Raw genomic sequence first — 11,115 nt, 5'->3', positions numbered from 1 at the left:
AAATGTCCAGACTGTTTTTTGTTTTTTTTTTTCAATTTAGGTGGAAATGAGACTTGATGTGTAAATTAGGATCAGCACAAAGAAAGAACATCTTATTTTTTCACACTTGAGTTTGTGACGTAAAATTTTTACCCATTACAGATATTTGAAGAGATGTTCAGACGCCTCAAAGGTAATGTGTGGGCACAAGTTAGTTACACGTGGTTGACAGGTTACCTGAGATAGGTCACTGTCTAGCACCTTACCTGGGTTGAGATTTCTGAAGCAGGCTGCAATACTACCTGAATCCCAGGCTTCAGGTCTAAAGTCAGACCTCAAATCTCTGCATCTAATTTTTACAACATGGTAATTTGAGGCAAGACATTTAAACTTTGGGAGCATCAGTTATCTCATCTATGAAAAGGATACTGTCTTTAAAAAATTATTCAGGAATTAAATAATATAACACATATAATTGTTTAGAACATTTTCTCATTCTGAATAAAAGCTCAAAATGGGAATTACTATTGTTTTCATAAGCAGGAATGATTGTTTTGTTTTTTTTCATTTTGGTCAAACTTGATGAATTCTTTTAAGCATAAGCACTTTATAGTTTATAAATTTCTACTTGTAGAAAGCAATATTTCTTTTAAGTATAGCAATTCACTAAGGAAGAATTAACAGCCAGCCTGGAAGATACATTCATTCAGATTGTGACAGTGAAATACACATTAATTTTCATGTTATAAATTGTAGCATTTGTATTTTCACATTTAATTTAACCTGCTCTTAGAGGAAGAACAAAAGACAACAATGAACAAAAACATTCTCTGTTTCCATTCTTGTTATTAAATAACAACATCCACTTACACAAGGAATTCACATCATCCATTGTACACACCAAGTTCTAGAATTTGAAGAAAGCTTTAAGAGACTTCAGAAGTCATCTGGCTTAACTTTCACATTTTACACAGCAGAAAGCTGAGGCCTAGGGCAGAAGTGACTTAGCTGGGATAAATTGGCTATTGGTAAGATTGGGATGGGGCTTCCCTTGTGGCTCAGCTGGTGAAGAATCTGCCTGCAATGCAGGAGACCTGGGTTCCATCCCTGGTTGGAAAGATCCCCTGGAGGAGGGAAAGATTGGGATAAGGTCTGTTAGTCAGTTTCTGCTGTGTGACAATCCGCTGCAGAACTCAGTTGCTTGAAAAAAGTGTCTTTTTTGCTTACAAGCCTGCAGGTCAGTTGTGACCAGGCTGATTCAGGCCGGGTTCTGCTGGGCTTGGCTCCAAGCTTCTGGAAGGGTCCAGGTCTATTCCACATGGCTCTCACCCTTGCATCAGTAACTGTTAGAGGGATGCTATTCTTAGAATGGAGCACATGTATGTGAGGTGGCGTGGGGCAGGGAGGGCAAGCACATAAAGTTACGCTTCCTGAGACTTCATCCCAGAACCGAAACACTTAATTTCTGCCCAATTCCATCAGCTGAATCCAGTTACATGGGTTAAGCTCCAAAATCAATGGCTATACAAAATAGTCTCCATTCATTCTAGTGGAAATTCTTTCCAAGTCACATGACCCAAGATGTGGTTATGAAATTCTCATAAAGAGAGGGCATGAGTGATTTCAGAGACTCAGTTTATCATTGGATTCCAGTCTTCAGATTTCCACATAGGTTTTCTCCCCTTCCATCATGTTCTAAGCAATTCTTCAACATAGTAAGAAAACTACCCAGTTGAAGAAGCTGTTTGATGTCGAATCACATAGGGCCAAACTTGGCAGTAAGTTATCAACATCACCTTTAGAGAAAACAACATAAAGCCTAGGAACAGTTATACAGAGAAAAATGAATAAGAAAATAATTGCTCGTCAGCCAAGAATGCTTTCTACATCTCATCTACAACATTGAAACTCTGAGTAAGTTTTTCCTTCAGCAAAAAGAAATTTATAGCTTCAGTGCTATCAATTGTTTTTTAATTAAAAATGTATTGAGGTTCTCACAACTGGAGCACATAAACCAGACATGCCAATGCTTGGCACAGGCAGCCCGGTGTGTGGGTATAAATTATATCCAGGGTGACTTGGGTCTGGCCAGGAGACACTGCAGCAACTCTGGGTTATACTTTCTCTAAGTTAGAACTACTGAAACTCACATGCTTAGAATATTTAAAACATCTATCACAGGTATACAAATGGATGGCTTTTCCACCCCACTAAGGCTTTATTCTTTCAGCAGTTTCAGATGCCGACCTTCCCTGGAACAAAGCAAGTTTGCACTCAGCAGGCTCTGCACTGGTCTTAGAATAGATAACCTGGAAGTTCCACAGGGTCCTGCACTAAAATCCAAATTAGCAGCAAAAGCCTGACTGCAACACCTTCAATGACTTTGGTGACACTGAAGAGCGAAAGGATCCAACCTGATACAGGGCTTCCGGGATACACAAGTGGAACATAAGAATCCTCCATCCATCCATTCATTCACTGACAACAATATCTGTTGAGATTTTGTTATAAACAGCCAGTCACTGAGCTAGGAGCTGAAGCTTGAGCTCAGGAAAGAAGCTGAGCTCCTGGCAAGAAGGGAGAGCGGGAAACACAGACAGATAGCCAAGAGTGAAGTCTAAGGAGCGTGCAGGTATGCAGGTCTGATTTCAAAGCACAAGGAGACATTACATCAAGTTCTCTTTGTTCTTATTTGCAAAACATGATGAGGAAGTGATAAATATTTGCCTTTTGTCTGTGGCTAAGTGTAGGATTGATTTCTTTGAATCCGGGCATGCAAACTTTATAGACTACTATTTAAATGCTAAGGATTGTCAGTAGGTAAAGAAGGGTTACCTATTCATCTTCTACAGAAGATGCTAGAGGCTGTTGATTTCAGTAAGGAACAGAGTAAAAAGCCATCTTGAATTTGAGGAGGAAGATGCTCAGGACACCAGGTCAGGAAATGATTTCATACATAGCAGAAAGCTCCCTATACCGAGAGTCATAACTTTGACAAGTTGGACAACTTTCCCTTCCTGGGCATATATTATTTCCGAGTCTGCAAAATGAAAGGGTTGAGTCAGATGAGCTATGAGTTATGTTCCAAATTCTTCGTGACTTCCTGCCTATACGAAGTGGTCTCTACCTAATAGTTTCCCCACAGTGTGATAAAAAGAGTGCAAAATTTAGAGAGTCCCTTTGAATTTGAATCACAGCTTATACGTGATCTGGGGAAAACAGAACATCTCTGAATCCCACTTGGACTAAAAGCACTTAGATTTAAAAGGAGGAAACTAAAGATAATGTCTATAGGGTTGCCTCGCGGGTGCTCAAGAACTGATGAAGCAAAAACTAGCCAGCTCAAAATTGGTGACACGCTTGAGTTCTTGGTGATCTTTGAGGATAGCAGGGTTAACCACTTGAAGCAGGAAATAGACCCAGTGCCTCTGGACATACCACGTGGTTCCTCCTTCACACAAGAGCTTTGGGCAATGAAAGACAGAAACAAGGAGCTGTATCTGACAGAACACGGAATTTGTCATCAGGCCCACTTCACCCCCAACACTACTTTGGATTGTACCCTGGGACAACCCATTCATTCATTCACCATTTACTGAGGGACTGCTATGTTCCGGACACTGCTAAGTGAGCCCTAAAGCTACAGTGGTATAAATAATACTGTTTCTGCCTTCTGGGAAATCACCATTGAAATAAGGGGCAAGTAGGCTTATACTTCTGGAGAAGGAAATGGCAACCCACTCCAGTAATCTTGCCTGGAAAATCCCATGGACTGAGAAGCCTGGTAGGTTACAGTCCGTGGGGTCGCAAAGAGTCGGACACGACTGAGCGACTTCACTTTCACTTTTCACTTTCATGCATTGGAGAAGGAAATGGCAACCTACTCCAGTGTTCTTGCCTGGGGAATCCTAGGGACGGGGGAGCTTGGTGGGCTGCTGTCTATGGTGTCGCACAGAGCTGGACATGACTGAAGCGACTTAGCAGTAGCAGTAGGCTTATACTTATATTATTATGGGATCAGTGCCAAGAGTGAAGTTAGCCCAAAGTACTCTGGGATTATAAAGTGGTTTTCCTCATTTAACAACAACAACAAAACAAGAATTCCTTTATTACAAGGTAATATTGTAAAGTAACTCAGAATAACATTTACTGGATGTTTCTTATTCCTAGTAAGTTACATACATTCATTAATATTCACAAGTAGTTGTGGTTTTCTTTCTTCCTTTTTTTTTTTTCCTCTTTCAGTTGTTGCTCCATTTTATGCATGCAGTGACTGAGGTATGGAAACTTTACATAGTTTTGTCCCAGTTACTCAGCCAGTAGTGGAAGAACTGGGATTGAAGCCAGTTCTGCGTGGCTCATCATGCAATCGCACCATGTCTTCTCTTTGATAACAGACTTAATCCTTGTTTCCGAGTACCATGATACAGATGTCACTAAAAGGCATTTTTTTCCCTTCGTATCATAGGACCAGACCGTGTGAAAGGCCAATTTGGGTTTAATTTCATTGCCCTGAGAGTTTTCTCAGATTAGGAGTGAGGGGGAAATCTGGGGAAAGAGGATAAGGGGATTCGACTTCAGTTTGGTGAACATATTGATGGCTGTGCTTTCACTCCAGGAGGCCCCAGGCTACATTTACCAGTCATCTCCACTTTGAAAGACATGCGTCTCCAAGCCACCAGGTCTGTTGCACACACAGTGCTAGAGCAGCTGCATTTTATCCCTTCCCTTCTGTACAAACTCCAAAAAAAAAAAAAAAAATGAAAGAGTATGCAGAGAAAGCCAAGTGCAAAACATAACTCAGAAATGGTAATGTAACAGGGCCCTCCACGGCTGCTGACTCGTTGCATTCGTAATGATTTTCTCCAAATAATGCAAACAATATTTTTCCTCAGAAATGAAATATGGGAGTGCCACATCCCAAGGATGATGGGGGAGAACTCATAAAAGATTTTCATCTTTCCTTGTCAGGCTTCAGAAATGCAAACAGCCTCGTTCTCATTTTCTTTATGCCCTGGACTTCTAATTGAGGAAGCTGGCATCAATTATGCATGTGGGTACCACTGGGAAAGGAACAAGAATAAATATTTGGGGGTATCGTTAGCTAGAACACCACTTCATCTTTGTGTCATCATGGTTTCCCATATCGTAGTGCTTTAGATTAGAACATATGGCAATAAGGTAGGTAATGAGAACAACAATTTTCTGAAACAACATTATAACTTTTCCCTCTTTATGGTCACATTTAGTTACAGTACATGCTGCCATTTAGGTGTAGAGCTTTATAAAAGCAAACCGCAGAGAGAAGAGAATTCAGGGGCAAGGGCCTAGCAAGTCTGAATGGCTGGGACCAAAGCCAACCCTGCAGATGGGAATTTGGGAGTGTGAACTAGTTAGCATTTGCTGCAGCAAAAATCCCAGCTTTGAAGAGGCTGATAGCAGCGAGATTTCTTCCATTTTCATGTTCCATGCAGGCTGTGCATGGCTATGAGTTGGCTGGGCTCAGCTTCACCTGTCTGCTCATTCAGGTTGAAGCCAGGCTGAAGGAGAGACCACTCAATGTCATGGCGAAAGACCCTGAGACCAATGACTCAGGAGCATTTGCCACTTCTGCTTAGGAATGCGTGTTTTATATCCACTCTCTATCCACTATCCAAAACAAAACTGAGTCTATCAAGAAAATAGGGAGTCATAGTAAAGATGGGGATGTGTAATATACACTCACGAGGAAAGAGCAGAAAGTACGAACACTGCAGTCAACCACAGGGTGATACCTGACTCTACTTTGTCGTTGCTGGGGAAACTCTTCTGAGGCAATGTAGTAACTCTGCAAGTGAGCAAAGAAAGTCACCATTAATGGGTGTGAAGGTTGATTTAGAGTTCACATAAATACAAATTCAGCAAGCATCTCTCTAATACTAGTCCAAATCCTAGGTCCTGCGCAATGCGTTTTGGGGAATAATGATGAATAAGATGATCTCGGCCAGTCAGGAGCCCTCAGTTGTGAAGAGATGATAGCCGGGCCAAGAGTTAATCAAACTAATGGCTAGCGTGGAAAAGTATGATAGAGGGACAGAAAGGTGGGGGCAAAGGAAAGTTTAGGTACAGTGTTAGGTTCCTGACATAAATTGTCTCAATCTGCACAATACTCTGAAGTAGGAATAATACAAATGAGCAAACTTGAGTATCAGGCAGATTTAATGACCTGCCCACCTAAAAGGGGAACCTGGAGTTAAATAAAACAAAACTAGTGGGAATGGATTGGTAGAGCCATTCACTCTACCGAAGAGATTAGCCAAGGAACAGAAATGGTATTTCAGACAGGCCCTGACATTTGAAAAGCATTTCAGCCGAAAGAAGAGGAAAGACAAGCAGAAGACGCAGGCTGAGCACAGTGTGGGCAAGCCTGGGTTTGCTGGGAGATGGCCGGGCAGGCCTCCTGTGCAGCTTCAGCAGAGGGTAGTATCAGAAGCAGGTCATTCAGGGTGTGCAGCTGTGTGTCATATTGAATATTTAAAACTTTTTCTGCAGGTAGTGGGACCATTAAAGATTTCTGAGGAATAATTGATAAAATTTCAACTGTATCTTTAGAAAGATTATCTGGTACAAAGTCTCCAGAGGACAGCTCAGGGGCAGACTGCCCAATCCTCTAAGATATGACACATTTCCCTATATCTATGTGTCTCTCTGGGAAAGTATTACAGGAAGAAGGAGGGAACTCTGTGTGTGTGTGTGTGTGTGTGTATTTCTGAATTCAAGGCTGCATTTGGTATGATTTTAATACGTTTGCTCATTAAGTATGAGGTGGAGCTGCTCACGTGGATGTGTATAAAGTAAACCAGGTTCCCAAACTCTTTAAATTTGCCTTGCCTGGGTCTTTATCCTTGTTTCATCAATAATCCAGATTAATTTTCCTAATCTCAGATTAACTTCTAACGAATAGAGTCTATTGTGAAAATAAAACAAACACTTCCATGAGTTAATCATGCAAAATAACCCACACACACACACACACACACATTCATCACAAAAACACAATTTGAAAAGAGAAACACTAGTGAGAAGAGGCTCTGTGTTAAAAGAAGCAGAATCTTTAGGGGTTTTCCTTCTTATTCAGCCCAACACCCTCCAGCAAGGACCTCAGGAATCTTAACCTTATCGTCAACACCTAGCCCAAAGGTAGGCAACTATTTTTCCCTTGAATCTCTTTAGGGGAAAGATAAAGCTAGCATTTAAAAGATAATTTAAAACTCAGCCATTAAAAAAAAATACATTTGAATCAGTTCTAATGAGGTGGTTGAAACTGGAGATGATTATACAGAGTGAAGTAAGCCAGAAAGAAAAACACCAATTCAGTATACTAACGCATATATATGGAATTTAGAAAGATGGTAACGATAACCCTGTATGCGAGACAGCAAAAGAGACACAGATGTATAGAACAGTCTTTTGGACCCTGTGGGAGAGGGAGGGGGCGATGATTTGGGAGAATGGCATTGAAACATGTATAATATCATATAAGAAACGAATCACCAATCCAGGTTTGATGCAGGATACAGGATGCTTGGGGCTGGTGCACTGGCATGACCCAGAGGGATGGTATGGGAAGGGAGGTGGGAGGGGGGTTCAGGATTGGGAACACGTGTACACCCGTGGTGGATTCATGTTGATGTATGGCAAAACCAACACAATATTGTAAAGTAATTATCCTCTAATTAAAATAAATAAATTTAAAAAATAAAATTTTAAAAAAGATAATTTAAAGGAAAACAATTGGGCAGTGAATCATAATAATTTTTTCTGAGTCTAAGAATCTTAATTTTCTAATTTTTATTAGGCTCCCTCCTCTCTGAATCTCCTGACTTGTAATATGGGAGTCAGTAATCCTTCACTCCACAGTTACCGTCTACTTCAGTCTCTTTTATCAGACTAAATGTCAAGAACCATAGCTTACCCACTCACCAGAGGGCTGGCACCAGCCCCAGACTCCATGGTCTGTGCCGCCAGCTGTGCTGGACACAGCCTTGGCCAACAGTGGTCTGGTAGCCTCTACACAAGGCAGGAACTGGTAGCCAACCAGGCTGGGTGCCAGGCTCATCTATCAACACATCCATCATAGGGGACCACTGCATTGCAACAGATGGGTCCATGCAGCCAGCCTAGCATATAGCTCTGGTGACCAAAGAGGAATGTGCTGTGGGACCCCATAGGATGTCCCCAACATAAGATGACTTTTCCAGATCAGGAACATAACCAACCTACCTAATACATAAAAAGTAAATACAGGAATTAGGAAAAGGTGGGAGCAGAGTAATATGTTCCATATGAAATAACAAGATAATATCCTAGAAGAAGTGAAAGTGAAAGTGAAGTGAAGTCGCTCAGTTGTGTCCGACTCTTAGCCACCCCATGGACTGCAGCCTACCAGGCTCCTCCGCCCATGGAATTCTCCAGGCAAGAGTACTGGAGTGGGGTGCCATTGCCTTCTCCACTACATACTGAAAATTCTATAAGGATCTTCGAGTCCAAAAGGAATATCTCACTACACCCCCATAATCTGGAAATTCTCCTCTTGTTCTAGCCTGATGCTGATCTCGCCATCTGTCTGTTTTCCTGAAGACCTGTTTTTGTTTGTTTTTCATTTTTGGTTGCATAAGGTCTTAGCTGTGGCACATGTGATCTTTGTTGAGTCATGTGGATATTTTCTTTGTGGCGCAAGAAATCCTCTAGTCGTGGCACGTAGCTGCAGTGTGCTGGTTTAGTTGCTCCTCGACATGTAGGATCTTGATTCCCCAACCAGGGATTGAACCAGCGTCCCCTGCATTGCAGGCGAATTCTTAACTCCTGGACCACCAGAGAAGTCACTGGAGTCTTGTTCTTTAAAGACAAGGTAAAGTCAGGACCGCTGAAATCCTGTCAAAGACCTGAAGACTGTGAGTGTCCAGGAGTCTCTGGTGGAGGCGTGGGTCAGCGGTGGCCTGCTGCAGGGTTGGGGGCACTGAGTGCAGCAGTGCATGCATGGGACCTTTTGAAGGAGATCGCCATTTTCTTCATTACCTCCATCATAGTTCTTCCTAGAAGAACTAAACAAAATGGAGATCAGCAACCTACCTGATAAAGTTCAAGGTAATGATCGTTAAGATAGTCAATAAATTCAGAAGAATGCATGAACGGAGTGAGAAGTTTAATATTTAAAGTGAATGGTGATAGGTGCAAACTTATTGGGATTCCTAGGTGGTTCATGGTAAAGAAGCCACCTGCCAATGCAGGAGACACAGGTTGAGTCCCTGGGTCAAGAAGATCCCCTGGAGCAGGAAATGGCGGCTCACTCCATTATTCTTGCCTGTGGATGTCTGTGTTGATTCTGTATCCTGGCTATTATAGATAGAGCTGCAGTGAACTTTGGAATTAGGTGTATCTTTTTGAATTATGGTTTTCTCAGGGTATATGTGCAGAAGTAGAATTTCTGGGTCATATAAAGAATCTTCCTGCAAATGCAGGAGACCCAGGTTTGATCCCTGGATTGGAAACATCCCCTAGAGGAGAGCATGACAACCCACTCCAGTATTCTTGCCTGGAGAATCCCCATGGACAGAGGAGCCTGGCAGCCTATAGTCCATGGGGTTGCAAAGAGTCAGACATGACTGAGTGACTAAACACACACGTGGATTGTCTTGGGTAATACAGTTGCTTTGACAATGTTGATTCTTCCAATCTAAGAACGTGATATTTCTTTCCGTTTATTTGTGTCATCTTCAATTTCTTTCATCAGCATCTTTAAATTTTCAGAGTATAGGTGTTTTGTTTCCTTCAGTTCAGTTCAGTCATTCAGTCATGTCTGACTATTTGCAACCCCATTGACTGCAGCATGCCAGGCTTCCCTGTCCATCACCAACTCCCAGAGCTTGCTCAAACTCATGTCCATGGAGTCAGTGATGCCATCCAACCATCTCATCCTCTATCATCCCCTTCTCCTCCTACCTTCAATATGTCCCAGCATCAGGGTCTTTTCAAATGAGTCAGTTTTTCACATCAAATGGCCAAAGTAGTGGAGTTTCAGCTTCAGCCTCAGTCCTTCCAATGAATATTCAGGACTGATTTCCTTTAGGATTGACTGGTTGGATCCCCTTGCTGTCCAAGGAACTCTCAAGAGTCTTCTCCAACACCACAGTTCAAAAGCAATTCTTTGGTGCTCAGCTTTCTTTATAGTCCAACTCTCACATTCATTCATGAGTACTGGAAAAACCATAGCTTTGACTAGATAGACCATTGCTGCAAAGTAATGTCTCTGCTTTTTAATATGCTGTCTAGGTTTGTCATAAATTTTCTTCCAAGGAGCAAGCATCTTTCTTTTTTTTTTAATTTTAATTGGAGGCTAATTATCTTACAATATTGTGGTGTTTTTTGCCATACATTGCCATGAATCAGCCAAGGGTGTGCATGTGTCCCCCATCCTGAACCCACCTCCCACCTCCCTCCCCATCCCATCCCTCTGGGCTGTCCCAGTGCACTGGCTTTGAGTGCCCTGTTTCATGCATCAAACGTGGACTGGTGATCTATTTCACATATGATAATATACATGTCTCAATGCTATTCTCTCAAATCACTCCACCCTCACCTTCTCCCAGAGTCCAAAAGTCTGTTCTTTATATCTGTGTCTCTTTTGCTGTCTTGCATATAGGGTCATCATTACCATCTTTCTAAATTCCATATATATGCATTAATATACTGTATTGGTGTGTTTTTTCCCTGACTTACTTCACTCTGTATAATAGGCTCCAGTTTCATCCATCTCATTAGAACTGATTCACATGTGTTCTTCTTAATAGCTGAGTAATATTCCACTGTGTATATGTACCACAGCTTTCTTATCCATTTGTCTGCCAATGGACATCTAGGTTGCTTCCATGTCCTGGCTATTGTAAACAGTGCTGCGATGAGCATTGGGGTACATGTGTTTTTTTCAATTCTGGTTTCCTCAGTGTGTGTGCCCAGCGGTGGGATTGCTGGGTTGTATGGCAGTTCTATTTCTAGTTCTTTAAGGAATCTCCACACTGTTCTCCATAATGGCTGTACTAGTTTGCATTCCCACCAACAGTGTAAAAGGGTTCCTTTTTCTCCACACCCTCTCCAGCA

This window comes from Bison bison, unplaced genomic scaffold (genome assembly GCF_000754665.1).
Source record: "Bison bison bison isolate TAMUID 2011002044 unplaced genomic scaffold, Bison_UMD1.0 scf7180017864067, whole genome shotgun sequence".
NCBI lineage: Eukaryota > Metazoa > Chordata > Mammalia > Artiodactyla > Bovidae > Bison > Bison bison.
The sequence above is the reverse complement of the archived record's forward strand: the minus strand, read 5'-3'. Positions refer to the sequence as shown.